Genomic DNA, 24,928 nt, shown 5'->3' on the forward strand with positions numbered 1-24,928 from the left:
ATAGCACACTGGAAAACTGTGTACTTTATACAATGTATTTTTATTTAATTACTATATATATGTATGCCTAAAATTTTAAGTTAGAGCTATAAAATAAAAAGCTAGTCATTTCAGAATTGTGTCATTGGAATTCAGTAACATGAAAAAAGTTCTAATCCATTATGAGATGAAGAACAGACTGCCTAGCAACCATTTTAACTAGCTTCCCCAAGGTTCTCAAGAGAAAATGGATGTTTGCCAGGGAAGTATTTGTTTTTGTTTTTATAACAAAGTTCTGGGATTATTGCTAAGTAGTTTCTCCAGTCGTTTTTCGCATTTTCATCATCTGAAAGAAAATATATAAAAAGAAAGGCGGGGTGGAAGGAAGGAAAGAAATGTGGTAGGATGAGAGGGAGAAAAGGATGAGAGGGAAGGAGGAAGAAAGGAATATACATAAGGATCCACATGGACTATTTTAAGCAGCCACTCAGAAATTCAAATACAGTAATGTAAATCAAAGTCAGATGCTATTGTTTATTATCAGTTCAGTCTCTCAGTCGTGTCCGACTCTTTGTGACCACATGGACTGCAGCACACCAGGCTTCTCTGTCCATCACCAACTCCCAGAGCTTCTCAGACTCACGACCATCGAGTCGGTGATGTCATCCAACCATCTCATTCTCTGCCGTCCCCTTCTCCTTCTGTATTATATATGGGCATAAATACCTTTTTGTGGAATACTCTCAAATCAAATTCAAAGTAGTGATATTGGCTTGACAAACTACAAGTTCATTGAAATGTGTGACAAGAAAGAATATGTGTTGATGGCATTTCTTGACCCAGGATTCAAGGGCAAGTTTGAAAATCCATGACTACTTCATGAAGCTAGAGATCACCAGGAAGATATTCTCATAAAGAAAATGTGGCAGGTTAGGTCATTCTCCTCCTTCCGGACTTCCTCGTTAAGTAACAGCACCTTCATGAAACATTCACAGCATATTTTCATAGGATGTCCTAATATGTCAGTCCCTCTTCTGGGAGCAGAGAGAAAAGTGTTCGATGATGATTGCAGAAACAGTAGTTTTACATGTTTACTTTGAGAGAGAGAGGGAGAGAGATTTAATTTTATCAAGCATCCATCATATAGCCTTCATGAGTTTGGGAGGGAAAAGCAAAAGTTGGATTTCAGGTTAAATTCCAGAGTCAGTGAAGTGTTAATGTGATGTAGGAAACAAAATGATGAGTTAAAAAGACTAGAATCTCAAGAAAAGCAGAAGAGGTGGTAGATCTAGAGTATGATGGGTAAGTTTTATAAATGAGATGTTAGAAACATAAATTACCTATATCCTTGCTTTATGCTATTATTTTTAGCAATAGCTTTTGCTTCTATTTTAAGACTATTGCCAGTTCAGTTTAGTAAATAGTTTTGCACGCCTGCAATACAAAGGTGTTTCAACAATAAAAATTGTTTTCCAAAGTCATTGTGAGTAATATAGAAACAATGTTCCTTCTAGAATCTATTCTGAGCCCTGGATTTAATTGCATTCTATTATTGACCCAATCGGAAAAGGCAATGGCACCCCACTCCAGTACTCTTGCCTGGAAAATCCCATGGACAGAGGAGCCTGGTAGGCTGCAGTCCATGGGGCTGCACAGAGTTGGACATGACTGAAGCGACTTAGCAGCAGCATTGACCCAATACATAACAGGATTTATTTGCTATTTAATATTTTCCTGAAGTGTGGAAGAGAAAGTGATTGTTACTTTAAATTATCTGAGAAATTGCCATAACTTGCCACTTTATAATATAAGGCTAGATTTCCTAAATTAGGCTCTGACCTCATGATGAGTTTAAATGCCAAGACTATATTTCAACTATGCTGAGACATATAGCATTGAAGGAAGGCAGAATACACCACCCTAAAATATTCCGTCTTGTCTGAGAGGATAAAAACTGCCCGCGTTGGTTATTCTAGGATTACCCTCCAATTGTTTTTGGATTCCATACTTATGAAATTGAATTTGTTTTTCTCCTACTAGTCTATGTTATTTTAATTATTAGAACAAAGAACCTAGAAGAGAAGAAGGGTAAGATTTTCCATCCCTATAGCATAACATGAAGCTTTATTTGTTTAGATTATAATTAAGCCTTATTTTGATACATTCTTCTATATATTTCAGCATCTTATCATTTACTAGAACATTATCAAAACAAAATCTTTTGTAAGGTAAGAAGAATTTTTCCATTTTATATTTTTTATATTCTAGTTCTTTATGTTTCCTAAAGGTAAATAATGCATGAGAAAATCTACAGTACCCTGACTAGCATTTTTCTTTAAATATTAAATATTATCTTTGAAAATGTTTGAACTATGAATAGTGGTGGACAATATTTTTCCTGTTGGAAAGAAAGCCTGATGTTTATCCATTTCCCTTTGATGTCTTGGCATACTAATGCTATGCAGAGTGGTTGACTACTGAATTCCTCCTAAAAGTTATCAAACTTAGAATTTCATGAAAAAAACAGAATACAGGTATTCTTTGAAGAGATAATTTACACGTTTAATAGAAGGTTGAATTTTTGTTTTTTTGTTTTTGCAGTGGCTTTGGTATCTCACTGATATAGTTTTCACCAGTATAGATATGTTAGATTTTTTTTTTTTAATGTCATGACAACTCTAAATTAAATACACGAATACAAAAGTGAAATTGTTCCATGGCTAATACCAGGCAGCATTTTGTTTAAATTGCTGTAAACCTTTTAAAAGATAGTTCAAATTGCTCCCGTGGGTGTCTGATTTGAGTCCACTGCTTTATTCATCCAGATTTCCAACAAAGATTGAGAAAAATCCTCAGTCAGAACAGGTGAGGATTTTATAATGAGAAAAAAAAAATTACAATTGTTTACAAGTAAATAGGTACAATGACAGATATTAAAGTAAGACATGAGTCGTATTCTAAAAATGATCCAAATAATCACAAATATTCAGTAACATTTTCTCTTTCCTTTCTGCCTTAAGGGTAATGTCTTCTGTTATGGACTCACTCTGCGGAATTTTCTTATTTCATGGAAATTTTACATACAATATACAAAGAGCAGTAACAGGGTAGTGGTAAAATATATGCATGCTAGAGCCAAACTGCCAATCTTACCAGTCATTTGACGGGAAATGTTCAATCATTCTGTGCCTTAGTTTTCTCATCTTCAAATGAGGATTAAAAATAGGGACCACTTCTAGCACTGCTGAGTAGTAAATACATAAATATACATCAAGAAATAATAGGATGTGTTTGAAGCATATACCATAGATTATGATGTGGCAATATGGTAAACATTATTTTATGTTGGAAAAACACTGACAGTACTTTTTAAGTTAATTAAATGCATATTTAATACACCTGTTCAGTTCAGTTCAGTCGCTCAGTCGTGTCCGACTCTTGGCGACCCCATGAACCACAGCACCCCAGGCCTCCCTGTCTATCACCAACTCCTGGAGTCCATCCAAACCGATGTCCATTGAGTCGGTGATGCCATCCATCCATCTCATCCTTGTTCGTCTCCTTTCCTCCTGCCCTCAATCTTTCCCAGCATCAGGGTCTTTTCAAATGAGTCAGCTCTTTGCATCAGGTGGCCAAAGTATTGGAGTTTCAGCTTCAACATCAGTCCTTCCAATGAATATTCAGGACTGATTTCAATTAGGATGGACTGGTTGGACAATTAAATCACAATTTAATAGATTAAGAGTGGAGATGAGAAGTCTTCCTTCAATACCTTTTATTCCTTTAAAAAATATTTTTGGGAGAAGACCATGTGAGTTCTGAGGTACTTAGGAAGATTGACTCTCTGAAACTACTGATGTTACTTAAGAATCCAGAAGGACAGAAAAAAGAATCCTTCATGACTGAGCATGCCCCAGTCATTTAAGATATCTGAACGTCTGCTAGCTTGAATTAATACATTTTGGGTATGTGCTCAGTTGCTCTGGGAAGAATCCTGGAGTAGGTTGCCATTTTCTTCTCCAGGGGATCTTCCTGACCCCAGGATCTAACAGGTGTCTCCTGTATTGCAAGAGAATTCTTTACTGCTTAGGCATAGGGGAAGCTTTTTTGGGGGGCGAGGGGGGGAGGAATTTTTGATGGGAAAGTAGACAAATCTTCAAAATGTTTTACAACCAAGGTCAAATCATAGCCCGTGTTCTACTTGAATATTTTAGACAGTTACAATGTTAAGAATGAAACCAATCTCAGCCTTTACAAAGATATAATGTGATATAATAGCATTTTAAGAAAGTAGGGAAAACCACTAGACCATTCAGGTATGACCTAAATCAAATCACTGATGATTATACAATGGAAGTGAGAAATAGATTTAAGGGACTAGATCTGATACAGTGCCTGATGAACTATGGACGGAGGTTTGTGACATTGTAAGGCAGACAAGAATCAAGATCATCCCCAAGAAAAAAAAATGCAGAAAAGCAAAATGGCTGTCTGAGGGGGCCTTACAAATAGCTGTGAAAAGAAGAGAAGCAAAAAGCAAAGAAGAAAAGGAAAGATATACCCATTTGGATGCAGAGTTCCAAAGAATAGCGAGGAGAGATAAGAAAGCCTTCCTCAGTGATCAGTGCAAATAAACAGAGGAAAAAAATAGAATGGGAAAGACTAAAAGATCTCTTCAAGAATTTAGAGATACCAAGGGAACATTTCATGCAAAGATGGGCTTGATAAAGGACAGAAATGGTATGGACCTAACAGAAGCAGAAGATATTAAGAAGAGGTGGCAAGAATACACAGAAGAACTATACGAAAAAGATCTTCACAATCCAGATAACCGTGATGAAGTGATCACTCAGCCAGAAACAGACATCCTGGAATGTGAAGTCAAGTGGGCCTCAGGAAGCATCACTATGAACAAAGTTATTGCAGGTGATGAAATTCGAGTTGAGCTATTTCAAATCCTAAAAGATAGGGCTGTGAAAGTGCTGCACTCAATATGCCAGCAAATATGGAAAACTCAGCAGTGACCAAAGGACTGGAAAAGGTCAGTTTTCATTTCAATCCCAAAGGAAGGCAATGCCAAAGAATGCTCAAACTACTGCACAATTGCACTCATCTCACATGCTAGTAAAGTAATGCTCAAAATTGTCCAAACCAGACTTCAAGAGAATGTGAACCGTGAAATTTCAGATGTTCAAACTGGTTTTACAAAAGGCAGAGGAACCAGAGATCAAGTTGCCAACATCCATTGGATCATCAAAAAAGCAACAGAGTTCCAGAAAAGCATCTATTTCTGATTTATTGACTATGCCAAAGCCTTTGACTGTGTGGATCACCATAAACTGTGGAAAATTCTGAAAGAGATGGGAAAAGATCACCTGACCTGCCTCTTGAGAAACCTGTATGCAGGTCAGGAAGCAACAGTTAGAACTGGACATGGAACAGCAGACTGGTTCCAAATAGGAAAAGGAGTATGTCAAGGCTGTATATTGTCACCCTGCTTATTTAACTTATATGCAGAGTACATCATGAGAAACGCTGGGCTAGAGGAAGCACAAACTGGAATCAAGACTGTCAGGAGAAATACCAATAACTTCAGATATGCATATGACACCACCCTTATGGCAGAAAGTGAAGAAGAACTAAAGAACTTCTTGATGAAAGCGAAAGAGGAGAGTGAAAAAGTTGGTTTAAAAATCAAGATTCAGAAAACAAAAATCATGGCATCCAGTCCCATTATTTCATGGCAAATAGATGGGGAAAGAGTGGACACAGTGACAGACTTTATTTTCTTGGGCTCCAAAATCACTGCAGATGGTGACTGCAGCCATGAAATTAATAGATGCTCCTTGGAAGAAAAGTTATGACCAACCTAGTCAGCATATTAAAAAGCAGAGACATTACTTTGCCAACAAAGGTCCATCTAGTCAAAGCTATGGTTTTTCCAGTAGTCATGTATGGATGTGAGAGTTGGACTATAAAAAAAGCTGAGCGCCAAAGAATTGATGCTTTTGAACTATGGTGTTGGAGAAGACTCTTGGGAGTTCCTTGGACAGTAAGGAGATCCAACCAGTCCATCCTAAAGGAAATCAGTCATGCGTGTTCATTGGAAGGACTGATGTTGAAGCTGAAACTCCAGTACTTTGGCCACCTGATGCGAAATGCTGACTCATTTGAAAAGACCCTGATGCTGGGAAAGATTGAAGGCAGGAGGAGAAGGGGACGACAGAGGATGAGATGGTTGGATGGGATCACCGACTCAATGGACATGAGTTTGAGTAAACTCCAGGGATTGGTGATGGACAAGGAGACCTGGCGTGCTACAGTCCATGGGGTCGCAAAGAGTTGGACATGACTGAGTGATTGAACTGAACTGAATAGCATTTTAATTGCCTAGGATACACACCCATTATTAAATGTGCTTTTTATGAACAGTTTCACTGAAGATCACAGCAAGAGCCCATTCTCTCTTGACCTCTGTACTAGGTCATCAGAGATGTTAATGACCAGCTCCACCTGGCAGGGCGTTCACTGTTTCTCAGGTGGAGACAGAAGAGTGCTGCACTGACATGAATATAAAATTCGCTCCTAGACGTTTTTTTTTTGATTGGAGTATAGTTGCTTTACAGTGCTGTGTTAGTTTCTGCTGGATAGCAAAGTGAGTCAGTTATACATATACATACCTTCACTCTTTTTTAGATTTCCTTCTATTTAGTTCACCACAGCGCACTGAGTAGAGGTTCCTGTGGTATGCAGTGTGTTCTCTCTCATTAGTTATCTATTTTATACATAGTAGTGTATATATGGGCTTCCCTGGTGACTGTAGGAGATGTGGGCTTGATCCCTGGGTTGGGAAGATCCCTTGGAGAAGGAAATGGCAACCTCTTCCATTTTTCTTGCCTGGAAATCCCACGGGCAGAGTAGCTTGCCAGGCTATAGTCCATGAGGTCTCAGGGATCCAGCATGAGTTAGCAACTAAATCACCACCACCATGTATATATGTCAATCCCAATCTCCCAATTCATCCCATCCTTCCTGCCTACCTTGGTAACCATAAGTTTGTTTTCTAATCTGTGACTTTATTTCTTCTTTGCAAACAAGTTCATCTGAACCATTTTTCTAGGTTCCACATATAAGTGATATTATATATTTGTCTTTTTCTTTCTGACTTACTTCACTCTGTATAACAATCTCTAGATCAATCCATGTCACTGCAAATGGCATTATTTCTTTCCTTTTCTTGGCTATATAATATTCCATTGTTTATATGTACTATATCTTCTTTATCCATTCCTCTCTTGATGGATATTTTGGTTGTTTCCCCTATTCCACTATTGTAAATAGTGCTTGCAATGAATGTCAGGGTGCATGCATCCTTTTGAATTATGGTTTTCTCAGGATATATGTCCAGGAGTGGGATCATTGGGTCATATAGTAGCTCTATTTTTAGTTTTTTAAGGAACCTCTATACTGTTCTCCATAGTGGGTATACCATTTTACATTCCCACCAACAGTGTAGGAGGGTTCTCTTTTTTCCATACTCTCTTTGGCATTTATTGTTTGTAGATTTTGCTTCTACACTTTTATAAGGCACTGCTTTGGGTTGCACAGTGATGAAACTCTATTGGGCTTCAGCAAAGGGTTAGGTGATACAAATGTGAAAGGTTTTCACTGTGTCAGGTAGATGAGAATTCTAATAGAATATTAAAGAACTTTCTAAGCCATCCTAGAATGTATGGGTGCGTGCATGCTAAGTCACTTCAGTTGTATCTGACTCTTTTCTACCCTATGGACCATAGCCTGCCAGGCTCCTCTGTCCATGGGATTCTCCAGGCAAGAATACTGGAGTCGCTTGCCATGGCCTCCTCCAGAGGATCTTCCCAACCCAGGGATTGAACCCACATCTCTTACGTCTCCTGCATTGGCATGTGGGTTTTTTACCACTACATCACCTGGTAAGCCCTCCTTGAATGTATAGAACCCTGTAAGAGGTAGCCAGTCATAATCCTTAATTTAAGAAAGACCAGTGGTCTCCAAAGAGTAGATCTGAATTTAGTGAATTAAATTTCCAACACGGACAAACTTCATTTCTACATTAGGATACCACTAAGGGACCAGGCCTGATGAAAATACAAGAGGGTCTTTGAAGGAAGTCACTGGAAGTTAAGGGGAAGTGTAGCCCAGCAGCTCCAACTGAACATTTGGCTGTGTCAGTCAGAGGGAGCAATGCAATGAAAATGGGAGCTGGTGCCTGGCCTTCTGCATGCTAACCTATAGCCTCCTCTACTCTCTAACTGCCTGTCAGGAACAAGGCTGGGGAATAGGAACTGAATCAGTGGCACCTTAAAAGTGTTTTTGCAAAAGCCCACCAGAAAGAGCTGGTCATGAGATGTAGAAGGTGCTCCCTTGCTGACTTCAAGGATGGACAAATTAATAGAAATCACTAAGCAAGGAGAGAAAGAGCATGGATATCCTCAAGATGAAAGGAATGGGGGAGCAGTGCAGTCAAATGTGAGAACCAGCACTCACTGCCTTCTTTCCCCCACCACCAAGGGAAGCAGGCTTCTCAGGTTGCTCAGTTGCAAAGTATCCACCTGTAATGCAGAAGCTGCAGGAGATGTGAGTTTTAACCCTTGGTTGGGAAGATCTTCTGGAGAAGGAAATGGCAGCCCATTCTAGTGTTCTTGCCTGGAAAATCCCGTGGACAGAGGAGACTCTTGGCCACAGTCCCTCAGGTTACAAAGAGTAGGATACGACTGAGTGACTAAACAACAGCAGCAGTTGCATAGAACCACATGTGGGTGAGAATGAAAAGAGGCAGGGGGTAAGCCTGGAGACAGAATTGTAGATGGGGCTAATAAATTATTTTATATGGTTTTTAATGCTATAAACTAATAGATTTTATTTTTAGGGCAGTTTCAGATTCACAGTAAAAGTGAAAGGAAGGTACAGAAATTTCCCATAAGTCCCCTACCCCTACACAAGGAATGCTTCCTCCATTATCAACATCCCTCACCAGAGTTAGAACTGAATTTGCATTGACACATCATAATCACACAGAGTCCATGGTTAACATTAGGGTTCACTATTGCTGTTGTACGTTCTGTGAGTTTAGACAAATGGATGATGACATGTATCCACCATTGTAGTACTAAAGAGCAGCAGAATATGCCACCCTAAAATATGCCTCTTTGGCATAAGCATTATTTTAAGCTAAAGACAGTTGAAAAACACCAGATGCCTGAAAGGCATTCTAATTTTCCTTTTCATCTTGAAAACAGGAGATACAAATTCCCACGTGAAAGACAGTCTCCGTGTCCCAGAAGGAAAGAAATATTCTTCAAAATGGAGAGTCAAAGCCAAGAGAAGTCTAGACAAAATGTACCTTATTAAAATTCTTACCTTACCTTTTTGCCTCCCCTATATTATGAAGTTAACATAGTTTAGTTATTATTCCACCGTTGCCTCTTTTTGTTCAATTCAATATTAAAGCCAATAAGGTTCACTATTTCTTTGGGTCTTCATTCCTTATGAAGGCTCCCATGCTATGTAGAACTTACCTGCATATGTTTTTCTCCTATGGATCCCTTAATTTTCAGGCCCAGCCAAAAAGCTAAGGGGGTAGAGGAAAAATTTTGCCTCCTCTTCAGTATCAGACAGACTAGTTTCACTGCCCTAGAAATCTGTTCTCTACCTACACATTCCTCCCTTCCTTCTATTCTTGGCAACTACTGATGTCTTTGCTGTCTCCATAGTTTTGCCTTTTCTAGAATGTCATATAGTTGGCGTATGTTATTAATTAAAATATATATATATATATTTTTCTATACTCTAAATTTCTTCTAAATAGTAAATACTCAATGTCATGAAAATATGTTTCTGAGACAGTTGATTTGGATGCAATTAGCAAAGTAAAACAGATTTGAAAGAAAATAAAAATATTACAACACTGGTAAATTGTTCAGCTTCATTTGCATAAGACAAGTTTGCTAAATGTCTGCAAAGAATATCTTTTTCATTGTCTACATGGCCCAGAGGAAGCAAAGGCAAAAAGTTAATTATGTCTTGGGCCTCAGTAGGGCTTGCCAGCTGTCTCCTTTACATACTTAAGATTTTTTAAATTCCAAATATACTGCAAAGTACATATTGCTATTATCCTTCTTTTAGCGATGAAGAAATGTGTTGTCATTGGATTGGACACAAGTAGTTCACACAGGATCACACAGCAGCTAAAGGCCACATCTGTGAACTCAACCCAAACCTGTTTCTAATTTAATAGTATATTGCCTTTTGGTTATCAAATTTATCCTCATCTCTTATCTCCACTTAATCACCAACTCCTACAAATTCTAGGTTTTAAATATTGTTATTTCTCTGACATAGAGAAAATACATACATCTTTGTTCCCATCCACACCACTGCCTCCTTCTTCTGTTACCCTTTATAGAAAAAGACCTCTAAAAAGATGTTCTTTCTACTTCCTCACCTCCTATTCTCTCTTTATGTTAGGGTGATCATATTTTTAATAATGAGCTTATTGCAATATAATTGACAAATAGTAAACTTCACACAAAGTGTACAGTGTGATAAGTTTTAGCTTATGTATCCACCTGTCAGACCATCCCTACCACTGTGGTAATCAACATATCCATCACCAACAAAAGTTATCTCATGGCTCTTTGTTAGCCTTCTCTCTATTCCTTATTATGACTTGTACATTTCTATCTTTCTGCATTTTGGGTAACTTTTGTAGAGAATACCAGATATTTGTGCCTTTTACCTTGTTAAGTATTGGATATTTTTGTATTTCCATAAGCAGTTTTGAGGCATCCCTAGGTGACCCACTGGTAAAGAATCTGCCTGCCCAATGCAGGAGACATGGGTTTGATTCCTGGGTCAGGAAGATACCCTGGAGAAGGAAATGGCAACCCACTCCAGTATTCTTAACTGGGAAATCTCATGGACAGAGAAGCTCGTGGGATACAGTCCATGGGGTCACAAAAGGATTAGACACAACTTAGCAACTAAACAACTACAACAAACAGTTCTGAGTTTTCTTCTGAAATTCAGTTAAGTTACATGGGTCTTGTGGTGTTTAAGCTTTGTTATATGTAAATAGAACAACATTTAATTTAGGGCTGATATTTATGCAACCCATTAGACAAAAACCTCTGAGAAATCTATTTGGATGTCCCATAAATCACAAGGTTTTCCATTCTGACTGGTGCGAGCAGCATTATTCTTGTTCCTCTGAGTGGCAAACTTTTCCCTCTTATCTTTTTAGGTAGTTCTTTATGGCTATGTAATTGAATCTCCATAAAAACTCCTAGATAATGAGGCTCATGATCTTCGGGGTCAGTGAAGACATCAAGATGTCAGGATGCTGGCACACCTGGGCAGGGCGTGGAAGCGCCACACACCGCCATCCATGTCTTGTCCTAAATGCACTTCTGCCTTCTGTTTCTTCCTTCATTGGATCCTTTAAAACAGGAGTCCCCAACACCCGGACGCTGGCCGGTGCCTGGCCAGTTAGGAAACGGCCACCCAGCAGGAGATGAGTGGTGAGTGAAACCAAAATAATCCCTCCCCTTGCACCTCCTGTGGAAAAATTGTTTTCCACAAAACCTGTCCTGATGCCAAAAATTTGGGGACCGTTGCTTTAAAATACATCAGTGATCATAAGAAAAGCAGTGTCCTGAGTTCTGTGAATTATTCTAGTAAATTATAGAACCTGAGGGGGTTGTAGGATTCCCCCAAATTTGTTGTGGGTGGGGCAGAAGTGTGGGTAATCTAGTCACCCATTTGCAGATTAGGTATAAACTAGGGGCAATATGGCTTCCCAGGTGGCGTTAGTGGTAAAGAACCCATCTGATAATGCAGGAGACACAGAGATGTGGGCTCCATCCCTGAGTCAGGAAGATCCCCTGGAGGAGGGCTTGGCAACCCACTCCAGTATCCTTGCCTGGAGAATCCCCATGGACAGAGAAGCCTGGAGGGCTACTGTACATAGGGTAGCAAAGAGTCGAACACAACTTGAAGGGATTTAGCATGCATGCGCGGGGGCAGTATTATGGGCCTGAGCCCTTTAACCTATGGAGTCTGATACAACTCTGTGAACTTTACCCTGTCTGAAATCCAGAAGGGAGAGTCCTTCTTCACTTCCATTGATTTGTGGACAGTCCTTGGCTTTCCTTGGCCAAGTGCTCCTTGTCTGTCTCACTTCAATTTCTCCCTCCAACCTTCCATTTCATTCTCTCCATTTGTGTCTGGCTTTCTTTTCTCTGTGTGTGTCTGTTTTCTCTTCCTATAAGGGTCCTGGTTATATTTAATCCTCACTCTAAGGACCTCATCTGAACATGGCTACATTTGCAAAGACTCTACTTTCAGATAGGATCATATTCACAGGTAGTAAGGTCTAGGACTTCAACATATCTTTTCTGAAGGGATACAATTCCACCCATCACACTAACCATTCTGTTAGATCTTTCTTCCAGTTTCTAAAAGTTGGAGAGTTCTTCCTCAGTCTTCAATTCCCTTCTTTTGCATACTCATTTACTAATGATTCCATCTAGTCCCAAGTCTTTAAACACCCCATCAATGCTAAGGATTCCAAACATTCTATCTCTGGTACCAATTTGAATTTGAGTCTCATATATCCACTTGCATAATCAGTATTCTAACTAAAACCATCCAAAACAAATACTTTGTTCACATTTTTGTTCCCCACGGCCTTCAAACCTTCACTTCTCCTGGTCTATTTCATTTTACTACTATTTACTTGTTGCTCATATTAACAAATTGGAATCATCTTTAACATTTTGTTTTTGCCAAATATATCTGATATTCAATTGCTTAGCACTTCCTCCATCTGTATTATCAAACTAGTCACTGTTGGTTTTGTCAGGGTTTTTTGTTTGTTTGTTTGTTATTCATTTTACCTTGACCAGGAGACTCAGGTTTGATTCCTGGGTAGGGAAGATCCTGTGGAAAAGGAAATGGCAATCCACTCCAGTATTCTTGCCTGGAAAATCCCATGGACAGAGGAGCCTGGTGGGCTACAGTCCATGGGGTCACAAGAGTTGGACATGACGTAGTGACTAAACCACCACCACTGCAATGGTTTCCTAACTGTCTCCACTCTTATTCATGGTAATCCATCTACCACAAATTAACATACTGATCATTTTAATGTTCAAAGTGTTCACTGGAGTCCCATCACACTAAAAGTCAGTATTTTTAATTACGAACAGATCCAGTGTGATCTGGCATGTTTATTCTCTTCAAACTCTCTTCCTTTAATTCTTCTCCTTATTCACTCCACTAGCTTTCTAGCTTCTCCTTGAGTAATTCAAGCACAACACTACCTCAATCCTTCAGATTGTCCCTTTGTACCTGGCATAGTTTTCTCAATCTTCAAACAAATTTCTTCTCACAAATATTTAGTAGCTCACTCTCTTACTTCATTCAAATCTATTACAAATCACCTCTATGGAGAGAAATTTCCTAATTACTGTGACTGAAATGGAATTCCTAGGATTTCTCCATCTATTTTTCCTGCTTTATCATTCTTCTCATTCTAATATTTATTAATGTTTTGTTTGAGATAATTTATTTTCCTTCTCCTCTACTATGTAATAAATATGTAAATAAATAAATGAATAAAAAAAAAAACCAAAGCCTTGCTTAATATATTGGAGATACTCAAAATATTTTTGGAAACAAAATTACTTTTATTTATTAGTATGTGCCTTGAAGAAAATAAGGAAAACCACTAGACCATTTAGGTATGACCTAAATCAAATCCCTTATGATTATACAGTGGAAGTGACAAATAGATTTAAGGGACTAGATCTGATAGACAGAGTGCCTGATGAACTATGGACAGAGGTTCGTGACATTGTACAGGAAACAGGGATCAACACCATCCCCATGGAAAAGAGATGCAAAAAAACAAAATGGTTGTCTGAGGAGGCCTTACAAATAGCTGGGAAAAGAAGAGAAGTGAAAAGCAAAGGAGAAAAGGAAAGATATGCCCATCTGAATGCAGAGTTCCAAAGAATAACAAGGAGAGATAAGAAAGCCTTCCTCAGTGATCAATGCAAAGAAATAGAGGAAAACAACAGAATGGGAAAGACTTGAGATCTCTTCAAGAAAATTAGAGATACCAAGGGAACATTTCATGCAAAGATGGGCTCGATAAAGGACAGAAATGGTATGGACCTAACAGAAGCAGAAGATATTAAGAAGAGGTGGCAAGAATACACAGAAGAACTGTACAAAAAAGATCTTCACGACCCAGATATTCACGATGGTATATGATCACTCACCTAGAGCCAGACATGCAATGTGAAGTCAAGTGGGCCTTAGAAAGCATCACTATGAACAAAGCTAGTGGAGGTGATGGAATTCCAGTTGAGCTATTTCAAATCCTCAAAGATGATGCTGTGAAAGTGCTGCACTCAATATGCCACCAAATTTGGAAAACTCAGCAGTGGCCACAGGACTGGAAAAGGTCAGTTTTCATTCCAATCCCAAAGAAAGGCAATGCCAAAGAATGCTCAAACTACCACACAAATGCATTCATCTCACACGCTAGCAAAGTAATGCTCAAAATTCTCCAAGCCATGCTTCAGCAATACGTGAACTGTAAACTTCCAAATGTTCAAGCTGGTTTTAGAAAAGGCAGAGGAACCAGAGATCAAATTGCCAACATCTTCTGGATCATTGAAAAAGCAAGAGAGTTCCAGAAAAACATCTATTTCTGCTTTATTTACTATGCCAAAGCCTTTGACTGTGTGGATCACAATGAACTGTGGAAAATTCTGAAAGAGATGGGAATACCAGACCACCTGACCTGTCTCTTGAGAAACCTGTATGCAGGTCAGGAAGCAACAGTTAGAACTGGACATGGAACAGCAGACTGGTTCCAAATAGGAAAAGGAGTACGTCAAGGCTGTATATTGTCACCCTGCTTATTTAACTTATATGCAGAGTACATTATGAGAAACGCTGGGCTGGAAGAAACACAAGCTGCAATCAAGATTGCCGGGAGAAATATCAATAACCTCAGATATGCAAATGACACCACCCTTATGGCAGAAAGTGAAGAACTAAAGAGCCTCTTGATGAAAGTGAAAGAGGAGAGTGAAAAAGTTGGCTTAAAGCTCAATGTTCAGAAAACTAAGATCATGTCATCTGGTCCCATCACTTCATGGGAAACAGATGGGGAAACAGTGTCAGACTTTATTTTTTTGTGCTCCAAAATCACTACTGATGGTGATTGCAGCCATGAAATTAAATGACACTTACTCCTTGGAAGGAAGGTTATGGCCAACCTAGATAGCATATTTAAAAGCAGAGACATTACTCTGCCAGCAAAGGTCCGTCTAGTCAAGGCTATGGTTTTTCCAGTGGTCATGTATGGATGTGAGAGTTGAACAATGAAGAAAGCTGAGCGCCGAAGAATTGATGCTTTTGAACTGTGGTGTTAGAGAAGACTCTTGAGAGTCCCTTGGGCTGCAAGAAGATCCAACCAGTCCATCCTAAAGGAGATCCGTCCTGGTTGTTCATTGGAAGGACTGATATTGAAGCTGAAATGCCAATACTTTGGCCACCTCATGAGAAGAGTTGACTCATTGGAAAAGATCCTAATACTGGGAAGGATTGGGGGCAGGAGGAGAAGGGGACGACAGAGGATGAGATGTTTGGATGGCATCACCGACTTGATGGACATGGGTTTGGGTAAACTCCGGGAGTTGGTGATGGACAGGGAGGCCTGGTGTGTTGCAATTCATGGGGTCACAAAGAGTCGGACACGACTGAGCGACTGAACTGAACTGTACCTAATCACGGTACCAGGCCTAAAATAGGCTTTGGTAAGTATTTGCTTAAGGAATGTAGAATTTCTTAATATTAATTGAGCCAGCAGAAACTATTAATAATTAAATATTACTTAGATCTAAAAAATCTCTATTTTTTATAATATAATTCTAACCAATTAGGTACTAGCAATTCCTTGGGGAGGTAAAGCCACCATTTAAAATATCACTATCTTTTCTGAGTGACTTTGTGCTTTTCTGATCATTGTTGTTGCTGTTGTTCAGTCACTACATCATGTCTGACCTTGTGACCCCATGGACTGTAGCACACCAGGCTCCTCTGCCCTCCACTATCTCCCAGAATTTGCCCAGATTCACTCCCACTGAGTCAGTGATGCTAACTAACCATCTTATCCTCCTGCCACCATTTTCTCCTTTTGCCTCAACCTTTTACATCATCAAGATATTTTCCAGTGAGCTTGCTCTTCGCATCAGGTGGCCAAAGTATTGAAGCTTTAGCTTCAACAACAGTCCTTCCGATATTCAGGGTTGATTTCTTTTAGGATTAGGTTTGATCTCCTTGCAGCTTAAGGGATTCTCAAGAATATTCTCCAGCATCATAATTTGAAAGCATCAATTCTTCAGTGGGGGCAGTCAAAAAGATGATGAGATGATATCAGTGATAAGATAGACAATGTAAGGCAAAAGAGCCATTACTCTTTGGTGATTGTTCATTGTTATTAAATACTGGATTTGATAAGTGTTATAGATCTCATAGTTCTGAATTTGAACTCTCAATAAGCCATTCGTTTTGAAATAACTGCAAGAATTTGTTACTCTTAAGTCCTTAATGTTTTATTTTTCCCAACTTCTAAAATTTGGGATCTCTTCACTTTCATCTATAAATAACTTTTGAGTATTTGAAGTTGATTATGATTACATATCTTACATGCTAATGAACTGAGCAAATATTGTTATCAATTTAAATATTTGTGAAACTGAATTTTTGTACACTCTGCTGACCAAATTGCTAGTAGAGTGATGTGATAAATTAGCTTCATCTTCAAAAAGTTATATCTTTGCATCCAAACACAACCTTAATTCCTTCTCAAAGTTCTACAAGTTAAGTGAAGCACTCATACAAAAATAAATAAAGTGAAATTAGATAAGCATGCTAATCAAGCATAACCTATTTCCCATCTGACATATTTTTTCACTTTTTCGTATTTATTGAGGCATTAAAAAAAGTGACTGCTTAAAGAATTTGTGTGATAATCTGTTTTCATTCCTATGGTCCAAGAAATTATGATGAATTATTTTTAATACTTGAGCTTCCCAGGTGGGGCTGGTGGCAAAGAGCCTGCCTGCCAATGCAGTTGACAGAGAAGCAGGTTTGACCCCTGGGTTGGGAAAATCTTCTAGAGAAGGGCACGGCAACCCACTCCAGTATTCTTACATTACCTTAATTTTAGTATTTCAAATCAGTGTAACCAATTTTTCACATATGAATATTTGCCATGCCACATGTATTTTTCAAGACTTGAAAAACTTAAAAAAAACAGATCAAGGTCTTTTTCAAATTTTTTTTTTATTGGGATGTAGCTGATTTACAGGGTTTTGTTAGTTTCAGATATATAACTAAGTGATTCAGTTATACAGATACATATATCCACAAGTATATGTCAGTCCCACTCTCCCAATTTATCCCTCCTCCCACTTACCCCTTGGTAACCATGTTTGTTTTCCACAACTGTGACTCTACTTTCCTTTTGCAAATAAGTTCACTTTTAATTCAATCTCTCCAACTGTAACTTTCATGGATTCAAATTAGATACTGTTCTAGATTTTATATTAGGCACTAAGCTAGACAATAGAACACAGTAACATCTTCTCCATTATGGGGAATGGCGAAAATCACAAAAAGGCAATTTCCCAGGTAATTGAAATAAATAAGTTTTTGTATTACTAAACTGCTTTTATGTTTATCACTGGAAAGAAAACATTTCCTGATTGTGTTACCCATAGTCTGGCTCTTGGGAAAGAGCTTAATGTAACTTGAATTTTTAATGCGTATCACTCATAGCACAGTGGTATGGTATAACTGTGCATTTTAAACTTGTTACTATATTCATTGATTAGCTCTAGTAATTAGAGCTAATCAATGAATATAGTAAAGTTGCAGGATATAAAATTAACAGACAGAAATCCCTTGCATTCCTATACACCAATAATGAGAAAACAGAAAGAGAAATTAAGGAAACAATACCATTCACCATTGCAACAAAAAGAATAAAATACTTAGGAATATATCTACCTAAAGAAACAAAAGACTTATATATAGAAAACTATAAAACACTGATGAAAGAAATCAAAGAGGACACAAACAGATGGAGAAATATACCGTGTTCATGGATTGGAAGAATTAATATAGTGAAAATGAGCATACTACCCAAAGCAATCTATAGATTCAATGCAATCCCTATCAAGCTACCAACGGTATTTTTCACAGAACTAGAACAAATCATTTCACAATTTGTATGGAAATATAAGAAACCTCGAATAGCCAAAGCAATCTTGAGAAAGAAGAATAGAACTGGAGGAATCAACCTGCCTGACTTCAGGCTCTACTACAAAGCCACAGTCATCAAGACAGTATGGTACTGGCACAAAGATAGAAATATAGATCAATGGAACCAAATAGAAAGCCCAGAGATAAATCCACGCACCTATGGACACCTTATCTTCGACAAAAGAGGCAAGAATATACAATGGAGAAAAGACAATCTCTTTAACAAGTGGTGCTGGGAAAACTGGTCAACCACTTGTAAAAGAATGAAATTAGAACACTTCCTAACACCACACACAAAAATAAACTCAAAATGGATTAAAGATCTAAACGTAAGACCAGAAACTATAAAACTCCTAGAGGAAAACATAGGCAAAACACTCTCCGACATAAATCACAGCAGGATCCTCCAAGACCCACCTCCCAGAATATTGGAAATAAAAGCAAAAATAAACAAATGGGACCTAATTAAAATTAAAAGCTTTTGCACAACAAAGGAAACTATAAGCAAGGTGAAAAGACAGCCTTCAGAATGGGAGAAAATAATAGCAAATGAAGCCAGACAAACAATTAATCTCAAAAATATACAAGCAACTCCTGCAGCTGAATTCCAGAAAAATAAACGACCCAATCAAAAAAAGGGCCAAAGAACTAAACAAACATTTCTCCAAAGAAGACATACAGATGGCTAACAAACACATGAAAAGATGCTCAACATCACTCGTTATTAGAGAAATGCAAATCAAAACCACAATGAGGTACCATTTCACACCAGTCAGAATGGCTGCTATCCAAAAGTCTACAAGCAATAAATGCTGGAGAGGGTGTGGAGAAAAGGGAACCCTCTTACACTGTTGGTGGGAATGCAGACTAGTACAGCCACTATGGAGAACAGTGTGGAGATTCCTTAAAAAACTGGGAATAGAACTGCCATATGACCCAGCAATCCCACTGCTGAGCATACACACTGAGGAAACCAGAATTAAAAGAGACGCGTGTACCCTAATGTTCATCACAGCACTGTTTACAATAGCCAGGACAGGGAAGCAACCTAGATGTCCATCAGCAGATGAATAGATAAGGAAGCTGTGGTGTATATACACAATGGAATATTACTCAGCCATTAAAAAGAATACATTTGAATCGGTTCTATTGAGATGGATGAAACTGGAGCCCATTATACAGAGTGAAGTAAGCCAGAAAGAAAAACACCAAATACAGTATACTAATACATATATATGGAATTTGAAAGATGGTAATGATAACCCTATATGCGAGACAGAATAAGAGACACAGATGCATAGAACAGTCTTATGGACTCTGAGGGAGAAGGTGAGGGTGGGACATTCTGGGAGAATAGCATTGAAACATGTACATTATCATATGTGAAACAGAACACCATTCCAGGTTCAATGCTTGAGACAAATGCTTAGGGCTGGGGCAATAGGATGACCCAGAAGGATGGGATGGGGAGGGAGGTGGGAGGGGGGTTCAGGATGGGGAACACATGTGAACCCATGGCTGATTCATGTCAATGTATGGCGAAAACCACTACAATATTGTAAAGTAATTAGCCCCCAACTAAAATAAATAAATTTATTAAAAAAAAAAAAAACTTGTTACAAGAAACTGATGATACAGATTCAGCTGTGTGATTCCCTAACAACTATAATTTTCTTGTTTATATGTGTTCTCTCTGTTCTTTTTAAAAGTTACTTTCTGCCTATCAATATACCTTCCTCTAGCACTGTCCCCCCTTCTTCTTAGGCATTCAGTTCAGTTCAGTTCAGTTGCTCAATCGTGTCTGACTCTTTGAGACCCAGTGGACTGAAGCACACCGGGCCTCCCTTTCCATCATCAACTCCCAGAGTTTACTCAAACTTATGTCCATCGAGTCAGTGACACCATCCAACCATCTCATCCTCTGTCGATCCCTTCTCCTCCCGCCTTCAATCTTTCCCAGCATCAGGGTCTTTCTAATGAGTCAGTTCTTCCCATCAGGTGGCCAAAGTATTGAAGTTCCAGCTTCAGCATCAGTCTTTCCAATGAATATTCAAGACTGGTTTCCTTTAGGATGGACTGGTTGGATCATATTGCAGTCCAAGGGACTCTCAAGAGTCTTCTCCAACACCACAGTTCAAAAGTATCAATTCTTCAGTGCTCAGCTTTCTTCATAGTCCAACTCTCATGTCTATACATGACTACTGGAAAAACCATAGCTTTGACTAGATGGACCTTTGTTGGCAAAGTAATGTCTCTGCTTTTTAATATGCTGTCTAGATTGGCCATAGCTTTTCTTCCAAGGAACAAGGGTCTTTTAATTTCATGGCTGCAGTCACCATCTGCAGTGATTTTGGAGCCCCCCAAAATAAAGGCTGTCACTTTTTCCATTGTTTCCCCATCTATTTCCCATGAAGTGATGGGACCAAATGCCATGATCTTAGTTTTCTGAATGTTGAGTTTTAAGCCAACTTTTTCACTCTCTTGTTTCACTTTCATCAAGAGGCTCTTTTAGTTCTTCTTCGTTTTCTGCCGTAAGTGTGATGTCATCTGCATATCTTAGGTTCTTGATATTTCTACTGTAAATCTTGATTACAGTTCTTGCTTCATCCAGCCCAGCATTTCTCATGATGTACTCTGAATATAAGTTAAATAAGCAGGGTGACAATATATAACCTTGACATACTCCTTTCCCAATTTGGCACCAGTCTGTTGTTCCATGTCTAGTTCTTAGGCATTGTAAACCTATGACCATTAAGAGTAAATATGGCTTTGACACTGAAATAAATTTAATATTTATTTTTATATTATTGCTATAAATATATAATGAAATCAACTGAGCTCATCTTATATACCAAATACTATTTCAAGTCCATCATGTAGAACTCATTCATCCCCACAAAGACTCTGGGCTAAGATAAAATGGTAGAGGAATGTGACCTACTGGGCAGATGAGCTACTTCTTATGAAAGAATCTCCTGTCTAGAGAGTTTCTGTAGTTACACACAGAAACAAGTCCAAATGGCTGAAATGAAAACTGCTCAGGAAGGAATGGTTTAAAGTAGGAATTAAACAAGTAGACAGGGGCCAGTTCTTTTAAATACCCTGGCCAAATCTCACATTCCAGACATGTACCTATTGAGCATTGCATTGTTTTTTAAAAAACATTGCTCTTATTTTGTGTTATGTACAGTTATTTCTGTAATTCTTTAGTATTTTGTTATTTCCTCCAGGATTGAACATTTTTGTTTCTTTCGTTATCGCTCGTTAATATCAGTGTCAGTCTTTTATGAGGTAAATGCATAATAAATGAGGCTGAATTTATATCCACATCGCAGGGATACTAAGTCGCTTCAGTCACGTCTGACTCTCTGTGACCCTGTGGCCTGTAGCCCGCCAGACCTCTCTGTCTAAGGGATTCTTCAGGCAAGAAAACTGAAGTAGGTTTCCATGCCCTCCTCCAGGGGATCTTCCTGACCCAGGGATCAACCCACATCTCTTGTGTCTCCCGCATTGGCAGGCAGGTTCTTTACCACTAGCACCTCTTGGGAAGCCCAGCTTCGCTTGCTTGCTTCAGTCGTGTCTGACTCTTTGTGACCCTATGCACTATAGCCTGCCAGGCTCCTCTGTCCATGTGATTCTCCAGGAAAGAATACTGGAGTGGGTTGCCATGCCATCCTCCAGGGGATCTTCTGAGACAGGGACTGAATCCACATCTCTTTAAGTCTTCTGCATTGGTGGGTGAGGTGGGGTTGATGTGTGGTTTTTTACTACTAGCACCACCTGTGAAGCCCAACTAAGGTTCAGTTTGCTGGAAGCATGGTCTTCAAGATAATAGAACTTGTTTGTTTCTTTCTCTGTTGCATTTGAATGTGATTATCTTATCTCTTTCCTGAGTACAGACTTACTTCTCCTCCACTTCATCAACCAGTGTCCCAACTTCCCACATGCATATTCAATTATTTTTTTCACCAGAAATTCTTGCAATTTCCTCGAATTTAATAATAAAATCTACTTATGAAAATTGTTCAGTCCATGAATGCACTAACATTGGATGCTTCCCCAAAGTGACTAGTCAGCTTCCTTCTTTAGACATCAATATATATTTTTACTTTAAACAAGAGAGCACATTGCAGTTCCCTTCGATTTGATTCTATATTTGCAAAATTAAATGTAAAGCAAATGTAGCTTTGTAAAAATAATGTCTCCCTTAAAACAAAAGAATATGAGGGAACAAACATAACAATTAGAAGCAAACCATCTCAGTAAGATGATGAATTCTTTGTACAGCAGAAACATGTAATCATCAAAGAGTTTTATCTCCCTCTGAATGCTGCATCACATAGACATGTGTAAATGCCAACATACTGCCAACACACCTGCCTGAATATTGAGAAAAATACAAAGGTTCCATCATTCATTCTTATACTGGGCTTAGTTTTTACCCTGAGGTGCTGTAGGCGCTCATGTAGCACCACATATTTTAAGACATTCAACACCTCGCATGAGTGTTCCCGAGCCAGAGCAGATTATTCAAAATAATAGCCTGGAATGGTGCCTGTATACTTCAGAGGGCTGCCTCATCCGTTGTTTGTTTCAAAAGGAGAGACAGGTCCCTGAGAATATATATTGCCAATCACATTTCAATGCTGAACCAAATCCTCTAAGGGAATCCAGAAGTTTGAGAGAAAGGGAAGCATTTTCCTCCTAGAACTACATTAAGCGTTCTAACCTTGAAAATGGAAAAATAGCAATAAATAAGCCAGAGACTAGGAAAAGGGAATATTGATAATCCAAGAAACTGGCAGTAAGAAAAATATTTTTTCAAACCTGATTTTTAATTGAAAGAAGAACCAATGAGATAAAGAAAAATAGGAGAAGGAAAATTTTCTTCTAAAAGGTACAACAAAAAAATCTCTACAAGAATTTTTCTCTTTCAGATTGTTTTACTATTGTTTCAACTAAAAGTCATTGTTTAGTATTAACAATGTGTGTGTGTGAGAGAGAGAGAGATTCAGTTTGAAGAACATAGTGGATGATGTTTCTTTGTGAGGGTATGGGAGTCTGATAGTAATGGTTCAATTGAACCTAAGTATCGTAGAGGGTTTGGTCCTTCACATCTAAAAATAGGCATCAGTTTTACTAGACTATAACTTTTAGTATGCCTGTAAATTAGGGTTGTTTTTGTTTTTTGCATCTCTTTGGGACCAGTTTTGTTTATAATTCTAAATATGTGATTCTCAAATATTATATGTGGAACTCTCACTTCCAGACATTTCAAGCTGCACAAGCCTGAGGCCACCATCTTCACAAGTAGAACCTTTTAACTGGATTTTGTTGGGGACCTGAAGGCAGACAAAGAATGCTAAATGAATTACAGGACTTGGAAACTGTCACAGAGAGTTACTTTCCCCAGGAGTGATAGGGACATTTGGAAGAGGCAGGCCTGCTTGTTCCCATTAACCACTGGAGTTAAAGTTGGACTAGAGACAGGGCCCTGCAGCTTCAGGGGCTTGGGAATGATTAAAAAGAAAAATAAATGATGGAAAGTATTTGGGAGAAAATTTATTTTATGCACATGGGTATTTAATATTTCAGGATCTTTTTTGATCTCTGAACTTTTGTTGAGAATCAATAGACTATGTTTGAGTGTATTTCTGGCCTCACTGTTCTATTATCTATGGGTATATCCTTTTTTTAATATAATTTTGTTTATTTTTGGCTGTGCTGTGTCTTCATTACTGTGTGGGCTTTTCTCTAGTTGTGGCAAGCATGGGCTACTCTCTAGTTGCAGTGCCTGGGCTTCTCATTGAGGCGGCTTCTCTTGTTGCAGAGCATGGGCTGTTGGATGTGGACTCAGTAGTTGTGGCTACAGATAGTTATGGTGCTCAGGCTTAGCTGCTTCACAGCATGTGGGATGTATCAAACCATGTCTTCTGCGTTGGCAGGCAGATTCTTTGTTACTGAGCAACCAGGGAAGCCCAGGTATATCCTTTTAATGACCACACTGTCTTAGCTGCTGGAGCTTTATAGTAAATTCATAAATTAAGTAGCATGAATCCTTCAATTTTGCTAAATTTTAAATACGCATCTATAACAATTGATCAAAAATAAATTGAAAATAAAGTTAAATAATATATGAAAAAGTTGAAAGTACTACATATTAAAATGCATGTGATACTATTGAAAGTGCTTCCGGAAGAAAGCTGATAGCCATAAAAATGAAAAAAAAAAAATGACAATAGAAAAAAAAATGAAAACAAGAAAATTCAACGTTTAACTAAAATTTTGAAGCATAACCGTAAAACAAAATAAATGTTAGGGAAGTAATAAATATCATGGCAGGCAGAATTTTAAAATGACTTTCCAAGATTCCTGCCCTGAATACAGAGACCGTGAAATATAACAAGATACCACTCTGTAATTATGTTGTTACATATTAAAAGGTTTTTTTGAAGATGTATTTGAGGCAAATCATTTAACTTTGAATTAATAAAAAGGCAGATTATCTGGGCATGCCTATCCTAATCAAGAGATCTTTAGAAGTAGAGAGCTTTCTCCTCCTGAT

At 38.4% G+C, this 24,928-nt stretch overlaps 1 long non-coding RNA gene across 1 annotated transcript; it reads left to right on the forward strand.

The window, feature by feature from the left end:
• Positions 1–208: 208 nt before the first annotated feature.
• Positions 209–9,382, forward strand: LOC145506163 (uncharacterized). The gene is made up of 4 exons (XR_014053586.1): positions 209–245; positions 823–908; positions 2,161–2,207; positions 9,258–9,382. It is a non-coding gene; the product is annotated as an uncharacterized LOC145506163 (long non-coding RNA).
• Positions 9,383–24,928: the final 15,546 nt, after the last annotated feature.

The sequence above is a fragment of the Giraffa tippelskirchi genome, chromosome 5 (genome assembly GCF_054371585.1).
Source record: "Giraffa tippelskirchi isolate mGirTip1 chromosome 5, T2T-mGirTip1v1.2.pri, whole genome shotgun sequence".
NCBI classification, from domain to species: Eukaryota; Metazoa; Chordata; class Mammalia; order Artiodactyla; family Giraffidae; genus Giraffa; species Giraffa tippelskirchi.